At 35.5% G+C, this 17,380-nt stretch overlaps 1 protein-coding gene across 8 annotated transcripts in view; it reads left to right on the forward strand.

Moving 5' to 3' along the window:
* The window catches only part of Mct1 (Monocarboxylate transporter 1), an 854,653-nt gene that overhangs the window by 780,655 nt on the left and 56,618 nt on the right, over positions 1 to 17,380 (forward strand). Inside the window, exon 1 of one of the 8 annotated variants that reach the window (XM_067784498.1) lies at positions 8,914 to 9,090. The exons of 5 other annotated variants lie outside the window; for them this stretch is intronic. The gene's annotated coding sequence lies outside the window, so the exon portion shown is untranslated. Of the gene's footprint in view, positions 1 to 8,913; positions 9,091 to 10,767; positions 10,793 to 17,380 lie in introns of those variants that run through there. 2 more of the 8 variants (XM_067784506.1, XM_067784504.1) reach the window with 2 other exon arrangements.

Raw genomic sequence — 17,380 nt, forward strand, 5'->3', positions numbered from 1 at the left:
CAGACAGGCTCTATCGACCAGTTTTAGGCTACAAAATTGCATACTCAAAATAATTCAGAGAAATCAAAATTAAAAGTTTTGACAGTTTGAAAGGGTGAGACTGGAAAATATCGTTGATTTGTTAGATACAAACCTACCTAATGTACATACTTACGTACACAAAAGACCATTCTTCAGCAAAAAATGTCGTTCAGGAACTCAACCTGTCATACATTTAGTTTGTCAGACGTCGACTAGTTATCGATTTTTTTTTAATTCTTACAAAATTTGTTTATGGCACCTTGATTTGTTTAAATAGTTATGTACATAAATAATTACATAAATAATAAGATCTTGTTATTTTGAACGAATAAACATACACTTAGTACATACATATTTATCAGCCCTAGGTTACCCAAGACTTATCATAAAAGAGAAAAAAGGAAACATTTAAAAAATTGGTTCGTTCCACATTGCAATTGAGTAGATGGTTGGTATCATATATTGACAGGTTACAAGCAGGACATACATTGGGTATGTTGGGGTTGATTCTGGACTTTTAATTTCTTATTTCGAAAGAAATTACTATATCTGGATTTTTATTTTATAAGTTCCAAAATAAAAGTTAAATCCGAACTATTATTTTTTATGGACAAAATAAAGATCAGGCTCGAGAATTCTGAAACGACTCAAATCAAATGAATTTTTTTCATACCGAATTCTTCTTTCTTCAACGGAAAGCGGTGTATCAATCTCAAGAAAATATCTCAATTGCATCAAGCTTTATGGCAAAAAAACAGATGCAAGTTTTCTATGGAAATTTATGAGTATAGTTCTATGAGAGTTGGTTTTAGTTTTTCTATGAAAACTTTCAAATTACCATATTTGTTTCAAATCTAGATATTTAGTAGAATCTATCGGTAAAAAGTTCGTTTCATTTAGATTAGCCGTGCCATAGTTATTTGTCCTTAAAAATTTTAATCCCGAATTTGACTTTTATTTTCGGACTTGTAAAATAAAAGTTCGGATCTTACTTTTATTTGTGGATTTTTTTTTTCGCCATGAAAATATTATGGGTGTCCTCGGGATCCAACAAACTTTCTTAAAGTATACAGGATATTTGTTTTTGGGAACAATGATCGTCGGGAAATTGTTCGCATAGTAATCTGACGACTTTTTGACGTCTCTGTGGGTATTTTTGTGTTCCTTTTCTGCATACGGCTGACTTCTTGAATGCCGAATTTCTTCATAGTTCCTGAGAGGTGGAGCCTCTTCAATCAGATTTCTATAGGAACTCCCATGTCTCTGGGTATTCAGGAGAAATTTTTTGTTCAGCATCTCATATATCTCCTGTATATGGAGAACTCTCGCTGTGTAGACGTTGTGCTAGAGACATAAGAGGTCATCCCAAGGCATTGTAACTGAGGGTAATCACAGTTTCATATTACAAAGTGTGTTCGCCTTGTCGTCTACCCACTTTAGCATACTTAACGCTCTGGTAACTTAGCTCATTGTTGTTTTTTTTCGCGAAAAATAACTGGTGTTAACATATACATGTTGTAACGAATATTAGCAACACTAAGGGGTACTGTCATCTCTAAGCCGATGCTAAGAGTGACGTGTATGCACATCAATAATTCAATCATTATGTCTACACATATGTACGTACACGCAGCGGAGAAGCAACGCACAAACACACGCACATGAGCTGTGAGAGGAGCTATAAAAATTGTGCATCTGTAGTTATAGCTGATAAACTTATATAGCAGATAACTAACTAGTAGATTCTAGAACAGAACCGCCTAGAAATGTCAACGAGGAAACCAAACACTATAAAAGGCAGCAACAGTAGAGGCGCGACAATCAGTTGGATTTAAGATGCTATCTAGCGAGCAATAGCAGTATTATTTTAAAAATCAGTTTCATTTAAGCAAGCTATTGGTCGTGAAGTATCAGTGTTATTGTGACGTACTTTAATAAAGGCCATTTTGCATTATTAAATATTGGAGTTATTTATTCAACAGGTTAGCGATACGAACGTTAGTAGAAGGTTGCGAATAAGAGGATTTGCAGTAAATTCGTTACAATATATAACTCGCTCAGCCCTATGATATTGCATTACTTTTCAATTTGTGCACTGATTTCGAGTAATAGTCATGTTGAGCAGTTTTAAATTCAAAGTTGAGTTGAGTGGTTCGGTTGTCGGTGCGGTTGATAGTTCAGTTATGAAGCAGAAAAAATCGGTTTTGGATCGGTTCAAACCGGTTCACCTTCCTCAAAATAACACATTAACAAATATAAATAAGATTTCCCAATAAAAAAATTCGATTGATTAGATATTGGGTGAATGTTTCGTGGCAAACCAACATCAAAAATTTCTAAGAAGTTTTTCAATTAGAAAAAAGTGTTTCTAAGCGGGGTCGCGCCTCGGTAGTGATTTGGCAAACACTCCGAGTGTATTTCTGCTAGGAAAAGCCTCAGTGAAAATTCATCTGCCTTGCAGCTGCCTTTCGGAGTCGGCATTAAACATCTAGGTCGCGCCTCCAATTTATAGGAAAACCTCAAAAAGGGCACGAAGCAAATCGGAAGAGAATATTGGCATAAATCTCCTCGGAGTCAAATCGCGCCAAGTATAAATATTTTTCTGTTTTGCAGCATCCAACGATGTTTTTTTCGTGGACGCAATTGGAGTTGAAAATAAATATAATATTAGGCGATTGTTAGAATAAAGTTGAAACGAAAATTTATTATAAATTTCTGTTATTCCTCACAAATATCAGGTGTATAAACAGTAATAGACATATAATGTCATGATGAAATAGGTTGGTTTCTAAGTATTGTCGTATAAATGTAGTTATATAAATACAGTAGCGTACATGGAAATATTAATGACAATTTTTATCAGATTTCCTCAACTTAATATGATTCTTTCATTTTCGCTAATATAAGAAAAAACTTCAGTGAACTTTGTAACTGAAAGGTGCAAATCATTCTGAAAAACGTTTTCGATACATTTCGAAATTATTATTTAGGGTCTTGGGAATTTTTCTGAGTGTGCAGCTTTGTAATCGAATGAATTCAGGCCTTACAAAGTAAAAGCTATAAGTCTGACAAAACTTATCTTGATTTTGGACAATTATTTTTTCGAAGGGTGTTTTGTGTTTTTTTTCCAAGCCGAGTGAAATTAAAAAACACAGTACTAAATTTTGAGTTTTCCAATTTAGTACAAAAAATTTTGAAAAACTGCTTTAACCGATGAATGGTTTATACACATTTTCAACTGTGTGATATAATAGTGATAAATAAATAAAATTTGTAAACAATAACTTTTTTAGGGTTATACCTATTTTCAGTCTCCATTATTTTGAAAAATTACTATACATATGTACCCAGCTATTTTACTTTCAACTGTTCTTGTTTTCCATCACAAGTCTACAATAACAGAATATGAATATTTTTTTTTAATAATTAACTTAATTCAGTGGAAGTGAAGAAACAATAATAAATTAAAGCTTTATTGAAAGAGTATTAGAACACATTCTGAAAACTGTAAAGCTAGTAAATATTTGCTCAATTAATTTCTAGATAAAGAAGTAAGGAAGTCTAACTTCGAGCAAACTCCATCATAATACACCTAGTTGTGGGTTCTAACATATATATTAGGGATACTTCTAAAGCGAACTCATTTTGCTTTTTACTTTCTATCATTCAAATCACTGAACTGTCGAGTATATAAACTTAAATGTTCCGTAAACAATAATGCTCTTTGATTGCACCACCACTACTGTAGAAGAACATCACAATTGAAATTATCCGCTTACTCCACTTTTAACGTGTTGAAATCAAACAGATTAATACTTTTTTAAATTGCTCTGCTTAAATCGCGCTCAGTTAGTCCCGTCATTATTTTTCACCCATTTTCTAGACTTTTCTCGAAAATCCATCTCCAACAATTACTTAGTTACTTCTATATAATACTAGAAGACCCGGAAGACGTTCTCCTGCCCTAAATTTGGCCTATCTGTATACATTTTAATAAGCTTTTTCCGACTTACTCTGCCTTCCCCCTCTTCACTTTTTCCTAATCTTTTATTCACTCCTCCCTCCGTCTTTTTCGCATCATCTATCTCCATCTTCGTCTCATTCTATTTCTTTCTCAATCTCCTTCTCTTTTTCTCTTTCCTCTTCTCTCAATTTCTTCTCATCCCTTATTGCCTGTCCCAGAGGGTGGTATGTATTTTATTCCGGTCCCAGTCCCACTCCGAGTCTCAGTCCCAGTCCTAGTCCTAATCCTAGTCCCAGTCCGTCTCTGGATAATATATTACTCTGTACTAAAGCACTCATCAACAGGTTTCATTTGATATCCATATTGTATAAACACTGTCTAGGCATTCTCTGGCCCACGTTTTGGCCTATATCTCGGGACCCTAGTCACCCAGGGGTATGAAAATTACCCTCTACACAACTAAAGACTCTCCTGAATTTAAAAAAAATGGCATAGTATCTCTAAATCGCGGGCCCCCTCCCCGCACCCTGTCAGCGGGTCTCGTGATGTGCTATGCTATATCATTCGCTATAATATTTTTAATTGATAAGCAGGTTGTTTAATAAAACACCAAGCAATTACACGGAAGTATATCCGCACCACCTGAAAATATGAGTGCCACTGCGTATACGTAGCATTTTATTATTACGTATAAACAAATAAAAAGATGTGCAATAAAATAATAGACTATAAACTGAGATATAACCTATCCTATCTCTCAAGTTAGATCAAGCTACACACGGGGTGCAAAACAAATTCAAAATCGGTTCAGTAGTTTAGGAGTCCATCGCGGCCTAAAATGTTGTGCCACGTGTTTTTTATATATTAAGATATTATGTGTGTAGTTTAGGTAATATCATAGGCATTTCCTATTGCTGTGTAAATGTAGGCGTTCTCTCGTCTGCTCTCTGTTACTATGCACATGTATGCGTGATGTGTTCAATTAACTTATGTTCGCCACACTGCCCTCAGCCTGAAACTGATCGTCTCAATCAGAGAAATTTTGCCATTAAAACGCTGCTAGCCTTAGATTTTTGTTCGACTTATGGAATCAAGAGTGTTGTGGAGAACAGTGAGTAGGGTAACGAACATATTGGTTTTTTTTTTGTGAAAACTAAGTGTCGTCGTCAACCAATTTTGCTCAAAACTAGCCATAATACCGGGAAGTTGTGCCAAGTTGTGAAATGATGCCAACGGCTTTTGATTTACTGCTTTTATAACTTGTAAATCTTTTTCTAATAAGGCCACTCATATTTTTCAAAACTACACAAAATTTCTTTTTTTCTTGTTGAAATTGCTAAACTTTGCAAGTTTGTCCACTTTATTAGAATTTATTAATGCATTGCACCATTTTTCGAAATTCTTGATATCGAAAATATGGGGGTGGTTATAATCTGAATTCGACTGTTTTCAATATCAATTTTTTTAGCTCAGATAAGCTTGCGTAGAAAATTTGGTGAATTAATATACATTTTTGTTCAAGCTAGCATGTTAGCGGCCTCGGGATCGGGTAACTTTGTCGCCCTTACTAGCTGGAGACTTGACCTCGAGCGCAGGACACGAACGCAGAACGTGCTCAACTGTTTCTTCCTGCAGCTCGCACTTCCTTCATCTGCTATTACTGAGCAGGCTTAACTTGTATGTAAGCATGTCACTATGGATTAATTCAGTTTTTGTGTAATCCTCACGTAACGGCCAGTTCAACCATGGCCATCGTGTGTCTTAAGTCTTGTCGCTTTGGAGTTCTTAGCAAATTTGTGCGTCTAATGTCGAAGGATCTGTATATGATATTACACTCAGAGAAAAACGCCGTTCTAAAATCCATCACCACCGGACTCAGTTCAAGCTTTTCATGTTATTACTTTTTTGTTGTTGAAAAACGAACGACCTGTTCTCAAAACAATAACCTTGTTCTTGAACTGACAACCATGTTCTTGAAAAGAGAACAGCTTGTCATAAGAAGTCAAAACTGAACTCGGAACTAAACCGGACGGCGTGTTATCGCCGTGTTAACGGTTTGTTATCAATGAGTGATCGGTTTGCGTCGGCATGTTATCGGATAAGTATTCAAGGGTTATTGATTTGTTATAAAAATGCCATCGATTGTCAATTTTTTTAGAAATGTTATAGATTAGTTATGTGAATGTTATCGATTTGCTTACAAAAAGTTAACGATTTCTTTTCGAATCGCTACCGATTCAATATCGTAACTTTATTTCGGAAAATTATAGAATGATATCAAAAACTTATCGATTTGTTATCGAAAAGCTATCAGTTTCCTACCGAGAAAATATATGGTTATTGTCCAAAAGTTCTCGGCTTATTTTAAAAAAGTTATCGATTTCTTATAGGAGTGTTATGGCCTAGAGGGTTGAATCATTCCCGATATAATCGGACTAGTACTTAATAATGCTTGTTACCGGAACGTACCGGATCTATATCCGGCAAAGGACCACCAATCTTCGGGGAGTTTCCTTATCGCTACAGCAACGACAACAACAACAAATCAAAAAGAAGTGTATGACTCGGCGACAACAGACCGACAACAAGCCGAAAGTAGGACATTAATACTTCGGTATCGACAATAAGCAGGGTTACCCCTCCAAGTTTAGTCTTAGTCCAATTAGGGACCTTATACTTCCTAGTGAATAATACTAGATTGGTTTTTCCACGTTGGCGGTTAGCCCGACTCTAGATGTCCAGGCATGCAAATCCCGAAGCGCCTGATTCATCAGAAAACTGACTCTTGGTATAACTACATCTGCCGCTTTTGATGACTGACACGTCAGCTGCATACACCGTGAGTTTAACTGGTCCGCTGACGAACACACTAATCAATTGGTTAGTGAGCAGCGTTGTTGATAATACCTCACCCTACGGCGTTCTCCTGTTTACAGACTCCTACCAATTCTATGAAACTAACACCCATATAATATTCAAAGAAAAAACTTAACTTGAAAAAGTATTTTTATCGAAACTCGCATATGAAAGCAGGTGAAGAGCATGAACCAATAAACAGATCCCGCATTAAAAAATGAGAGAGCAAAAAATCATAGTTAGCTGGGAAATAAATTTTATCGGCGTGACGTCACGCTTTTGACAACATGTTTCATTGCTGACGCAGTGTTCGAACTTTATTCCAATCGGAGTATTTTGTTCCGCTCTTACCTCCTATTACATTTTTTATCTCAAAGGTTTATTTAGGTCGAGTTGAAAACTAAATAGTATTACTACCTAATATCTTTTGTTTGAAGTTTTCGTTGCATACTTATGATAAGCTGATTGTTTAGAAGTAACGATTGGATGAAATTACGGGAATTCATTGTCGTGTCTTAAGACAAGTTTGTTCACATTTTACTTACAATTTTTGTCCTTTTTTCGTATTGAATGAGAATGGAAGGAGTAAATGTAAGCAAGAAATGTGTCCGGACGCGATCTGTAAACCCTGCCAAAATTCAACATACGGCACTTCTTAAAGTTCTATATAAAAAGGAAGTACGTTGAGTCAGTGAGTTCAGATAAAAATGGTTTTGCGATAACAGTCGCCAATTGGGAGCACCAAGCAGGGTCAAATCTTCCTCTTCCTCCACGACGACAGCAAGTACTTCGTCTTGTCCACATTTATTGCAAGACCCACTTTTTTTGCTTCTTTGTCTTATAACAACTCTTCGCCTCCATATTTGAACAGCCCGGCGGGTACCCCGTCATTACTTGACACCTTGCACCGGATGTCGGAGCGTGTTTTTCATCATCGTCGATTGGGTTAACGGGTTCGTCTTCCCCCACACCTGTACGTCAGTTATAATTATCGTTCCTACAGGAATCTCGTTCCTGAAATCTTCTGTCATTGAAAGAGCATGAAATATATATGGTAAACCGAAAATAATAATAATAATACTTTTTCGCGATACATATCCGAGAAAATTAGCCCACTTTTCTTGCAGAATGTGGTGTGCTAATGGGAACATTAATTGGTCATCCTACACGTTTTAGGCCGACTCCAGGTGCATCTGATAAGGCAGATATCTTCTTTGCTTAGAAAAATTTCATTGCAAAAACACAATCAAAGGTTTTGCCAAGCCACCAAATCAATTTGATGTTAGTTGTTTCAAAAAGGAAGAAGAAATATACTCCGAAAAATTTAATTTTTACTCCGGCGTAGTCGTTTACTCAGGTAACAGTTTTAAATACTCCGAACACTGGTAGCTAAGTATGAGAGAAATGTAATAAATGGAAAAACTTCAAAAGCCCTACGTCATCAAACTTTTTTTTTCAAATTCGATTACAAATACAATAATTCTGGATTGCGAGATCTTGGCTTCTTTGTTTATGGGTGAAGAGGGCAGCCCCACTCCCATGAAGGGATCAGGTGGAAAATTATTTCAATTCCCTTTGTGTGACCAATTGGCGCCAGTTATACCAATATACTTAAAAACGACACGGGCGCCTATAACCATTTAAACGCTTAAGCGCAAGCTAAGTAAGTAAGAACTTAACATGTTAAATATATCTACATAAGTCAAATCATTTTGTTCTGTATAAGTGATTATTCAGATATAATGAGTTTTGGTTGTTACTCACATTATAATGACTGAAATAATTGAATCTTTCGAAACTATCTTTTGCGCTCTCTTAGCAACTTACTGATCAAAAAAACTCAAATTCGTATTTTAATGCTTTTGCTATTTCTCTTGATTTGCTTTCAGACCCTATCAATGCGCCATATATTTACTATCGTATAATCTTTTAGGTTATTATTATTTCTTTTAACTTCTTTCTTTTAATCGCAAACCAGATGCCAATGATTGATTCAAAAAATATTTGTGTGTATGTGCTACATATAATTGTTAGATGACGGTAATTTGACTTAAGTTGGCATAATATTTTGTCAGTTCCTTTGATAGGTTGAACGAAAGCAGAAGGCATAATTGTATGCTCTTTAACTAAGGCACATGTATATGTGAATTTGCGGGCGAGTTTTAAATAAAAACTAATTTAGTTAAATGAAATGGTATAAATTGGTTATTAGCAACCAAATGTGATTTTATTGTTGTAACAAATTACGTGTGAGTATGTTATTGTCAAATTGTTAATCTGTCTGGATGAATTGTCAATGAATACTAATTTAGTGAATAACGCTCTATAAAGTTTTTTTCTTTAATTTCTATTTCTATTTTACTGCAAAAAAAGCTTTTCGATTACGGAACTTTTTAGGCGAAAAAAAAAATGTTTCTCTTCTATGAAATATTCATTAATTTCTTTATTTTTATTATTGCTCTTGCCGGGCTTAACTTATGACGTTATATTCACAGTGTAAATGACGTGGAGCGTGCGTGGTGTGATGATATCGTGCTCCGCCTACCACACTGAAGATCCTGGGTTCACGCCCGGGGCCAAGCAACATCAAAGATTTCGGAAACAAGTTTTTTAATTTAAACAAAAATTCTTAGCGGAGTCGCCCCTCGGCAGTGTTTCGCAGGCACTCCGCGCGTATTTCTGCCATGAAAACTTTTCAGTGAATACTCATCTGCCTTGCATATGCCATTCGAAGTCGGCATAAAACAAGTAGGTCACAACCTGCCAATTTTTAGGAACAAATAAGAGGAGCACAATGCAAATTGGAAGCGAAGTGCGGCCTTAATCTCTTGGAAGGTTATCGCTCCTTAAATTTATTTATTTCAAATAAAATTTAAATAAATTAAATATAAATTGATATTAGAAACAAAACTTTAAAAAATTTACACAAACCGATGTTTACTAGGACATGTTCCTGAATTTCACATCTTCATCAGCTAGCTTTCCGGGTGCTGAGTTTTGAATTCGAACTCACCTGCATTTATGCTCATCTTATGTCGCAGATGGCGGCCACCGTAGTGTGATGGTAGCGTGCTCCGCCTACCACACCGTATGCCCTGGGTTCGCACCCCGGGCAAAGTAACATCAAAATTTTAGAAATAAGGTTTTTAAATTAGAAGAAAATTTTTCTAAGCGGGGTCGCCCCTCGGCAGTGTTTGGCAAGCGCTCCGGGTGTATTTCTGCCATGAAAAGCTCTCAGTGAAAACTCATCTGCCTTGCAGATGCCGTTCGGAGTCGGCATAAAACATGTAGGTCCGGCCAATTTGTAGGGAAAATCAAGAGGAGCACGACGCAAATTGGAAGAGAAGCTCGGTCTTAGATCTCTTCGGAGGTTATCGCGCCTTACATTTATTTTATTTTATGTCGCAGATGCCCCTATATTTATTGCCAAGAGTGCTTATTCGCTGGATTTCAAGGGTAAAGTTTTTGTTTGTTTTATTTCTGGTTTCCAAGTAAACGAAGTCTTCTCCTATTTTGAAATTATAACTGCTAACAGTGGCGTGGTTGCTCTCTGCGCTTACTTTTTGCTTGATGACGGCAGTTACTCCATTTTGTTCGTATTCACCATGAAACTTATCTTTTCCGCTTCTTTTTCCATTCTGGAGCCATCAGAAATCACGAAGTTCTGGCCGATGATATCAATGTTGCCAACGTACCGCAGTAATTGCACGCTCGTATGGAATATTGTTATAGAGCGGTTAAGTTTTGCAGTTTAATTTTCGCCAGCATCAAATTAAAGAAATCGCACGAGAGGGAGTCCCCTGTATGAATCTTCATTTAGTTTTGAACGGTTCGCAGAGGTTCTTCTCGAATCTATCTAAGAGTCATATACGTTTTGCGTGGAAAACAAATTTAGACATATAAGCAAATTCTTTTCGTACTTTCAAACGTGGCTTTAAAATCCACGAAGAGGTGACGTGTATCAATTATTTTTTTCTTCTTTTCTTTAATGATGGCGTATTTATAAAATAATACAGAGGTTTTCTCGAAAATATACATTTTGTGTGAGAAGATGGCTTAACGTTGTAAGTCATATTTGCTTACTACGCTGTCAACTGTGTTAGTTACATATGTCAAGATGAAACTCGAATATGATTTAAAGTTTAATATAATTGATCATTTCAGGATTTATTGAATAATAATTATTTAAAGAAGAGTAAGATAAGTTGCTGATAATAGTAAAAACTATAGAAATATATGTAAACGTAGGCACGACCATGATTCAATTACTAGAGGTTTGTTCTTCAATGACGGCAGAACTTTGACACTCCCAAATTGAAAAATCTGGACGGGTTGCTTTTACGAAGTAAGGAAAACGGGTAATAATTCAATCCCCTTTAGCGAAAATTGTAGTACAAAAGTACCTTTAGTAGTATATTAGTAGTGATAAAAAATTTGTAAATGGCAACAGGTTTTGGAGGAAATAATTAATTTTCTACTAAATATTTCATGAATTTATAAAGAGCTATGTTGGTTTAGAATTTTATTCAAAAATACACTATCACAATTTGTTTCAAAAACTCCCTATATGAGCATAAGTTCAATGCATTTTAACATAAGGAGGAGTTAATTAAAATCATTCTGAGGCGTTCTTCAATCTAATTCTAAAATAGAGCGTTTTCGTGACAAATCATGTAATGGGAAGTTTTTGAAAAATGTTTTGAGATAGGACTATATTTAAAAGGCAGCCGACATGGTCTGCCAAAAAAAATGTAAAACAAAATGGCTTATTGTCTTAGAACTTTATATTCCGGTCTTGACTTTGACAGAAGAGTTCAGCTTTTATGCGGTCCTGCTACACAGGGAGTATTCACCTTTTTACTCTGAAATTTCGGAAAGCTCCTTTACGTTGAGTATTCATGGAAGTCTTCCGTTAATTTAGAATATTCGGAACACGTTCGTTTCATACTACCTCACGAAGTCCGAATATATCAAATAAGTATATACTACATAATATTCCAAATATAAACCGATTCCCCAAATTCTTAAATGGTGACGAATTTTCCGAACGTACGGAATGAATAAGTTAACATGCTCAATGAGTACATTTCGTTATGGCATCTCCGATATTTACTAATTACATTTTTACGTAAATCAATTTACTAGTCGAGTTTTTGACGTTGAACGATGAATTTTGAAGTGGTTTAGGCTTCGTCTGTTCATAGGTTTACGAAAGTGCACGATTCCTTGATGTCCGTACTTTTCAAAAAATTACCTATGTTCAGCCACACTAATAGATCATGGCATAGTTAATAAGTTAATCATAAAATTAAAATAAATGTTCTAAGGAATTATGCACTTCAGTACTTATCGGGGATTTGTAAACTGATTGCTTCCTATTTCTACTACTAATATTTTTCGAAAAATTGCAAAGAAACAACACTGTTAAAGGATGTCAATTCGATTTGGGAGCAAAATGGCTGCAATTGTCAAAAAATTCGTCTGTCGAGCAAACCTCTTCTGATTGAATCATGGGCACGACTGCCATCGACTTCAAAATACGACCGCTATGCTTCGCTTGCTCGCAACGACTCACTTCACACATATATCATATTCATATTTAGAATAATTTAAAAATAAGTATACGTGGTTTTCAAAGTTACCTATAAAAGTAGAGTTTGATTTCACTTAAGTATTTATTGAGTTCTTACTTATTAAAGTGATAATTGTGACAAATTTTACTGTTAATGTTTTATTATATGGTTTACAGATCAAAATTATAATTGTGTAGTAGGAGAATTTTAACTTGCCTCTTGAAGTCGATCATATTAACACATATCTTAACATTATCAGGCAGTTTATTAAACAATCTTACACCATAACTACGTATAGAATTTGCGCTTCTTTGCGTGGGGAAATAGCAACTCCTTATAACCAATGTGTTTCTGAATTGATATGTTGGGTTCTCTGTGACGTTTAAGACAAGATTTTGTTTTATTAGATTATTTTTGATTTTGAAAACAAGTATCAAGGTTTGCAAGATGCTATGCTTTTTGATATCTAGCCTATCTTCATCTTCTACTATATATTTGTGAAAGTATGTCTGTATGTATGTTTGGACTTGCAGCCTAAACCGCAGAATGGAATCGAACGAAATTTTGCCATGACATACCCTGAGTGCGTCAATCTATGGTAGGCTATATAAAAAAAGTTTCGACAAGGGGCGCGGCACCTCCCATACAACTGGAATTTTTCGTATTCAATATATCTGAAAGTATTAAGGCTAGACGACTGAAATTAGGTGAGGAGCTATATAAGACTAATCCCTACCCCCTCGGCAAAAATTGAGGATAGCGAAAAAGGGGCGTGGCATCTCCCATAAAAATGGGGGTTAGGATTAGTCTAATATATTAGTCTATATAGTACTGCTTTTATTTATACCCGAACGACGTCGGGTACTCTGCTAGTATAAACTAATTGTAGGAGTAATTTTTGGCAGGAATAGAATATTTTTAATTATTTTATTTTGTAATATTTGTAGCTCGCTTATTTTGTTATCTGCACACCGGCTCCAAATTGGGTTTAAATATGCTATTTGAGACATGAAATATGCATCGTAAAGTAGCCGGAGTTGCTTTCTGGGTATATTATTCCTATTCTGATATATGGCGAAGTTTAATGGTATCAACTTTAGTTTAAGTTTGTTTATATGTTCGTTCCAATTTAAGTTTGAGTCGAACCATACTCCTAGATATTTCAAATTATCAACACTTTTAATGGAAGTATTTTCAAAGTGGAAACTAGGAAAATCACTAATGGTTGGAATCGGTTTATAGTTATTAAAAATAATGAAATTAGTTATTGCTAAATTAATTTTTTAGCAACTTATAATCAACCCACTGTTTTATCTTATCCAAGTCCATCTTAACGTTGGCTACCAGTTCCTCTAATGTACATGCAGAGTACATAAACGTGCCATCATCAGCATAGAACTGAGGGGTACCTTAAGTTTCAGTTTTAGTACGTTATTTATGTATATTAGCCGTGTTTTTAACACGCGCGTATACGTTTCGTTTGCGCGTGTAAAAAAACGCGTATCTTCGCTTAGATAATGCTTAGGAGACCCATCTAGCGGCTGTGGTTAAACAACTAGCTACAGCAACAGGGTGTATCGAAAAGCGGAGACGCACCGCTCTGATGGCCATAGGGTATAACATATAGCTGAATCAGTTGCGATGAATTGTGGACACACATAGAATACATAGAATTAGTGTAGAGGGTGAAACAAAGACACATATTTCAGTTAGATCTGAGTATAATGCGTATTGAAATTTAGTAGGACAAAATTTATGCGCAGCAATTTCAGAGGTATATTTATAGTTTGTCCCTTAGCAGTCAATATAAAGTTTAAGCGTAAACGGATATACGCGTGTTAAAAAACACGGCTATTATGAATAATGTTGCCGCTACTTTTGATCCTTGCGGAACACCCGTTTTGATTTCATATTAGAGCTTCTAATATTAGCCGTGTTTTTTAACACGCGCGTATACGTTTCGTTTGCGCGTGTTAAAAAACGCCTATCTTCGCTTAGATAATGCTTAGGAGACCCATCTAGCGGCTGTGGTAAAACAACTAGCTACAGCAACAGGGTGTACCGAAAAGCGGAGACGCAACGCTCTGATGGCCATAGGGTATAACATATAGCTGAATCAGTTGCGATGAATTGTGGACACACATATAATACATAGAATTAGTGTACAGGGTGAAACAAAGACACATATTTCAGTTACATCTGAGTATAATGCGTATTGAAATTTAGTAGGACAAAATTTATGCGCAGCAATTTCAGAGGTGTATTTATAGTTTGTCTCTTAGCAGTCAATATAAAGTTTAAGCGTAAACGGATATACGCGTGTTAAAAAACACGGCTATTATTCATTTGTACGAACTGTTTCCTTTTTGTTAAAAAAGTTTCGAATAATCTTAGTTCTTTGCCTTCCAACTCTAGTTCAGCCAGCTTCCGAACCATTATTTCTAAATTAATTGAATCGAAAGCCTTCGATAAATCTATTGCTAATAGAGAAACATAATTCTTTTTATCGAGGTTATCATATGTGAATTCTGTACACGATAGGCATGCTGCCATTGTATTTGAGCTTGCCACAAAGCCGAACTGGTTTTTATCAATTATCTCATTTTGAGTCAGAAAATGTTTGAGATGGTTAAGTAGTATGCTTTCAAATATTTTATCGATGGTGCTAAGCTTGGTTATGGGCCGGTAGTTTGAACACAATTCTTTAGTTCCTCCTTTATGCACAGGAACCACTGAGCCAATCTTAAGCTCATCCGGGTACTGACCTGATCGAAAACAATCGTTTATGAATTTGCTAATCGGATCAGCTAGATCATCTTTATATTTTTTTAGAGATTCCATCTGGGCCATTGGCGGACTTTACATTCAAACTATCTATCGCTTTTGTACCTTCTAGGATATTACACTCTGCTAAAGTGAATGGATATCTTATATTATTAGCTGGATTATCTATGAAGTTGTTTGCGTCTGGCATTTCAACAACTGTGACCAAGTATTCATTGAGACTATTTGCAATCTCAATGCTATTTGTAATAGCTATATTTTCATGTATGATTTGGCTGATATCAGTAACATTTTCAACCTTCTTTCCATAAATCATTTCCTTTATAATTGACCACGTTTTATTTCCAGAATGTATGTTTTATGTTATTTTATTACCAAAGTATTGTTTTATCAAATAGTTGGTCATGTTTCGAACTTTAATTTTTAGTGAGTTGTACTGACTTTCAAAAAAGAGATTGTTCCTATACTTTATATTCATTTTATAATACTTATTTTTATCTCTAATCATGTCAGCAAGCTCTGAAGTCATCCAGGAATTCTTGCAGTCATCTCTTGATTTTTTTTATCTTTTTTGGTTATTGTTTATACAATTTGATAAGGAGACATAGAAATCACTAAAAGAAGAGCTTTGTATGATTTCTTTGATTGCACCAGTATTTTCAAAGGCACTTAAGTCAAATACCTCCAGCAGCCTAACATTATTATCTTTAATAAATTTTCGATTAATTTCTATGTCAATGTATATCAATCTATGATCTGAAATCGGATTATCTTCCAGGGAAAAGAAGCAATTATAGCTCAACTTAACTGATAAAACGTGATCAGTTATACTGCCAATGGAACTTTCTTTCTTGTAAACATTTCTTGACATAAACTATTCATGCAGTTGAAGCCGTTACTGTAGAAGGTGTTGAGGTAGCAAATTTGAATTGAAATCACTAATTATAATAGAGCTTTTATATATCAAAATCTCGTTTTCAAGGAAACTAATAAAAGATGCTTTGATGGAAATTGAATTCCAATCAGCCGATTCTTCAATCTTTCAAAATTTAGCAGGGTTTGCATTGGTCTCCGCAAAATAACCATAACCGTAGGAATTCTATTATTTCATTCTCAATGCAGTCATCGCATTGGCTACAAAATAGCCACATGTAAAATGAAAATAAAGTATGCAAACATGTAAACGAAACCAACTGCTGAACTGAACGAATGCGAACGAAGAACGATCAGCAGGTCCGAAGCCTAGCGCACAACCGAGAAACGGGATTTGGATTTTAGTCACCTTTTACGACAGGCATACCTACAGCGGGTATATTCAAACATAAATTATACCTTTAATGAATCGATGTACCAAATTTCATTCCAAATCTCAGTCGTTTCTACAATAGTGGTGGACATAAAAAGTGATATAAATAATAAGATGAGGTGGCAACTCTACTTAAAAATGTCTCTATTGAAATTTGGAGTGAAACACCTTTCGTTTGATACCCATATTGGCATATTTAATGTATTTGTTTTTTAATTTCAAACAGGTGGAAAACTTGTCAAAACACCCGCAGTAGCAACACCTAGGTAGAAAGTCTTAAAATGGGATACCCTATCTATGTGCCAAATTTTATTCAATTCGGTTAAGCCGTTTTCGAGATCGTTCCGGATATACAAACAGTTTTTACTCGTTTAAAGTAATACAATTTTCAATAATTGTTTGCTTTCTGCAGCACGCTTGAAAGTAGCTTCGTGCAGATCTTGAGGCTACGAGGAATCGTAGCTACATGTTATATCTTGCACGCGTCAATGCAGCGACGCCTCGTATGTATCTTAACTTACAAATAAATAAAGTCTAAAAAAAAAACTAAAAATATTGACTTTAGGTCGAGCTTCTCTTCCAATTTGCGCCGTGCTCTTTTTTTTTAATTTTTCCTACAAACTGGCGGCAAACTACGTTTTTTACGCCGACTCCGAACGTCATCTGCAAGGCAAATGAATTTTCACTGAGAAGTATTTCACGTCAGAAATACACTCGGAGTGTTTGCCCATTCACGGCCGAGGGACGACCCCGCTTAGAAAAAGTTTTCTCTCATTGAAAAACTTGCTTCCAAATTTTTGATGCTGCTTTGCCCGGGGATCGAACCCAGGATCTTCGTTGTGGTAGGCGGAACAAGCTACAGCCAAACACACCTTT

The sequence above is a fragment of the Eurosta solidaginis genome, chromosome 4 (genome assembly GCF_040869045.1).
Source record: "Eurosta solidaginis isolate ZX-2024a chromosome 4, ASM4086904v1, whole genome shotgun sequence".
Lineage (NCBI taxonomy): Eukaryota > Metazoa > Arthropoda > Insecta > Diptera > Tephritidae > Eurosta > Eurosta solidaginis.